General features: G+C 37.8%; 1 pseudogene; it reads left to right on the top strand.

The window, feature by feature from the left end:
• The first annotated feature begins 2426 nt into the window (after nucleotides 1-2426).
• LOC114090298 (large ribosomal subunit protein eL8 pseudogene) lies at nucleotides 2427-3325 on the top strand (annotated as a pseudogene).
• Nucleotides 3326-4722: the final 1397 nt, after the last annotated feature.

The raw sequence follows: 4722 nt of genomic DNA on the forward strand, positions 1-4722 counted from the left end.
AAAACATGATGATCACTTAAAAAATGTTTGTTGAATGAATGAATAAATGAACAATTTTTAACCAAGAAAATGACCACCTTCATACTGTAATCTTATATTCTTTATTTGCCTGAAATAATTGTTACCCCAATAGATCAGTAAGTACCTTCATGACGTCAAATATGAATTAAGGTAACAATTGTTTGACAACAAATTAGATAACCTACATGAAATAGACAAATTCCTAGAAAGACACAAACTATCAAAACTTACTCAAGAAGAAATGGAAAATCTGAACAGATATATAACAAAACATGGAATTAGTAATTTTAAGACTTCACACGGGAAAATCCCAGGTCCAGTTTGTTACATTGGTCAGTTTTATCAGATATTTAAGGAAATATTCACACCATCCACAAATTCTTCCAACAAATAGAAGGAGAAAGCACACATTAGTAAGAGTACTAACCTATTCCATGAAGCCAGTATTATCATGTAGCAAAACTAGACAATCACAAGAAAACTGCAGAGCAATATCTCTTAGAAACAAAGATCTAAAAATCCTCAACAAAATAACAGCAAGCCAATTTCATATGAAAAAACTATACAATACAACCAAGAGGGATTTATTCCAGAAAAGCAAGATGGTCCAACTTATTAAAATAAATTAATATAATACAGCAAATCATAAAGTAAAGGACAAAAGCCACATGATCATCCTAACAGAGGCAGAAAAAACTTTTGGAATAGTCTAGCCCTTTCACAATAAATGCACATGTAATTTCCACATATTGGGGGGATCTGTTGAACAAGAAGCTTGTCTTAGGTAAGTGATCTTTGCTTATGTCAGCAAACAGATTTAGGAAAAAGATGAATATGGTGTCAAATTAGAATAAGGGAAAGGAATTTAATTTGTAATTAATATCTTTACCAATAGGAAAAGGAAAAATATTCAAAATTTTATTAAAATGTCTTAATGCCATCTCTACTGGACAAATACCCAGGAAAACAGAGAAAACTAAGGATTCATGAATCTGGCATCATCCCTTCCTGCTAATAGAATATATTTGCTACAGCCATCTAGCGGGAATTGTGCAGTAGTAAGACACACAATTACAAAGTTCAAAATTGTTCCCATATAAAGGAAGAAAGAAACAAAAGGAAGGAGAGAAGAAAAAGAGGCAGGAATTCACTGCCCTCGCTTTAGAATATATAAGTTTCATTCTCAATTATTCAGATATTTCAGAAATTCAAGTGTGTCTAATAACCAAACTCATGCCTAGTTTTATGTGAAAAAATGAGTCACTTATGGACAAAATGATTCTTGTGCCAAAATAACTTAGTATTGGAAGGAGCCTGCTTGAAGTGGTCTTTCATTGTTCTTATTTTAATGCCTCAAAAATCCTTTGTTCAGAGCATACTGCAGGACAAATACATCTTTTGAGTGTCAGATTTCATATGCCTGCATCTTCTCCCAGTCCCTTACCTGTCATTATATGAAACTTTTATGACTAACTTGCAGACAAAGGCCAGGAACACAAAGAGAGACAAAAAAGAGACAAGTTCGGTAAACAACAGATCAGCAATTTAAGCTCCACTGAGAAATTCAGTCAGACCCCAGACTGCTGAAGAGGCTAGATTCAGGTGTCATTGAAACTGTTGAGTCAGAAATATGATCTTTAATCTCCCTCATGTCCTGCTGTTAGAGGTGCTAACCCTGCTTCAACTGCTAAGCAAATTACAGAATCTCACACCAATTGCTTAATCCCTTTGTTTCTGTTTCTTTACCTGAAAAATGAATCTGCTAACAATGAATTCTCCTTTGATATACAATAAAAATATTGCAATGAAAAATAATTAGCAAATCAAGTGACAGCTATACACTGCAATTTATTCTACAATAAAGATGTTGTACTGCAAGTATAGAAAGGAGAACTTTGATTTCTCAATAGCAATAATAACCTACTTTGTGTAGGGTTTTACTATGTGCAAGGAATTGTTTTAAATACTTTACTAGCTTAACCACTTACATAATCCTTTTTAGAATTCCCAGGAATTCCATATTCCATCCATAAAATGCAAAGAATAATAATTCTACATCAAAGAATTGTTGGAAAAATTCCAGACATAGGGAAGGGGAAACACTCAATAAATATTAGCTTTATTGTTTGGTTCACAGTCTACTCTTTTGCATGCCTTAAAAACTGACAAATTTGTTTTTCTACTATTTTTGGCTCCTTTTTCCTCTCTCAGGACAGCACAAAGTCATAGACAGTCGCATATACAGATTCTTTCCATGCCCCATGATACAATTTCTAGAACCTGAAAATTTGGAGATGCATTTAAAACATCAAAGTACATTCTTACTTGGTAGCTTCTCTCCTTTCCTATCATTCCCCTTTTGTTGAGGTTTGTGCTATGCTCACTTTAATAACAGTTCTAGCTCTCTCCTCCTGCCTACCAAGATGCCGAAGGGAAAGAAGGCCAAGGGCAAGAAGGTGGCCCCGGCCCCCACCGTGGTCAAGAAGCAGGAGGCTAAGAAGGTAGTGAACCCGCTCTTCGAGAAGAGGCCGAAGAACTTCGGCATCGGACAGGACATCCAGCCCAGAAGGGACCTTACCCGCTTTGTAAAATGGCCCCGCTACATCCGGCTGCAGCGGCAAAGGGCTATTCTCTATAAGCGGCTGAAAGTGCCTCCTGCGATTAACCAGTTCACCCAGGCCTTGGACCGCCAAACAGCCACCCAGCTGCTTAAGCTTGCCCACAAGTACAGACCTGAGACCAAGCAGGAAAAGAAGCAGAGGCTGTTGGCCCGGGCTGAGAAGAAGGCTGCTGGCAAAGGGGATGTTCCCACAAAGAGACCACCTGTCCTTCGAGCAGGGGTCAATACTGTCACCACCTTGGTGGAGAACAAGAAGGCTCAGCTGGTAGTGATCGCACATGATGTGGATCCCATCGAGCTGGTTGTCTTCCTGCCTGCCCTGTGTCGCAAGATGGGAGTCCCTTACTGCATCATCAAGGGGAAGGCTAGGCTGGGACGTCTGGTTCACAGGAAGACATGCACCACTGTTGCCTTCACACAGGTTAACTCGGAAGACAAAGGAGCTCTGGCTAAGTTGGTGGAAGCTATCAGAACCAACTACAATGACAGATATGATGAGATCCGTCGCCACTGGGGAGGCAACGTCCTGGGTCCAAAATCTGTGGCTCGCATTGCCAAGCTGGAAAAGGCAAAGGCTAAAGAACTCGCCACTAAACTGGGATAAATGTATGCTGTTGCATTTCTGTACATAAAAATAATAAATTGTCCTTCATCCAGTGTCTTGGACTGAAGGCAATAAATGTGTTTCAGGCAGTAGCAAGGGCATGCCCCGTAACATGAGAGCTTTAGAAACTCTTTGTGTAACTTGCATGAAAAGGCTGTATATAGCAGTAAAATGCTCAGAAACCAAGCCAGGGTTTTGTGATTGACCAGTCACTGTCTTATTTAAGGTAGCAATGAATGTGAGTCTATAAAGCATTTATTTATACTGATAATACATGATCCAGTAAAATCAAGTCTCTTGAAATGCCAAAAAAAAAAAAAAAATAACAGTTCTAATATTTGAATCATATGTTTAAATTTACAGAGTATTTCATATGTACTCTCCCTAGGCAGTAGTCCGTAGAACTGAACTTTAGAATGAACTTTGGAGTTAGTTGTCTTGAATCCTGGCTCAGCATTTACTGATTGTGTAATTTGAAGTAATTCACCAACAATAGCATAAGTTTCCTCATGTGTAACATGAAACTAATAAAAATATATACCTTCTGGATTTGTTTGTGTTTTTATATTTACTTGATTGTTTAAGTACTGATGATTGAACCCAGGGGCACTCTGCCACTGAACTATATTCCCAGTGCTTTTAATTTTTTATTTTGAGACAGGATCTTGCTGAGTTGCCCAAGCTGGCCTCAAACTTGAAATCCTCTTGCCTTAGTCTCCCCAAATTGCTGGCATTATTGGCGTGTAGCGCTGCATCTGGCTGGGTGTATTTTTAAGTGATATAACACTTGGCCTTGTCCCTGAAACAGTAGGAAGTACACGCAGTAAATGTTAGTGGAGACTCTTATTTTCAGTAATAATAGTGGTTGAGTTTCCAACATCTATTCCATCCTGTAGAGTTAGTCTTAGTTACTCTCGCACACTTCCTCTTAGAGTGACTAATTCGGAATTGGCAATATCTCATCACTCTGTGAGGCAGTAGGGAAGTCTTCTGGGAAACTTCTAGGAAAAATTTTCTTGTTCCTAAGGAATAACTGTAAAAAAGAACTCTGACTCTTAGAAGATAAGAATTGTGTGGGTTTATGTCCCACAATCCCATTGTATAATGGAAGTTAAATAAATATTTGAGGAAATTTTAACCTAAAAGTCTTCTTTTCAGCTTGATGATCCTTAATAAAGAACTGGTAAGGAATGAGGCTGTGCTGAGAGAGGGCAGCTGCAGAGAGGCAGAGCCAAGCCTTCTTTATATTGTTTAGATGGTTTAGTTAATTATATTATGCTCTGTCTTTCGCTGTCTAGCATTTCTATAGGACTTTCCCATACCTTTTGTTGTTTATTTGTTGTTAACCAAATTGCCTAACAACTTAATAAATGTGATTAATTAAAAAAACACTCCTAATTTGTAAATGAGGGTGGAACTAGAATTAATAATTATAGGTCTTAAGATAATTTAAAAAGGATAAACACCCTTGTGTGTC

The sequence above is a fragment of the Marmota flaviventris genome, chromosome 1, assembly GCF_047511675.1.
Source record: "Marmota flaviventris isolate mMarFla1 chromosome 1, mMarFla1.hap1, whole genome shotgun sequence".
NCBI classification, from domain to species: Eukaryota; Metazoa; Chordata; class Mammalia; order Rodentia; family Sciuridae; genus Marmota; species Marmota flaviventris.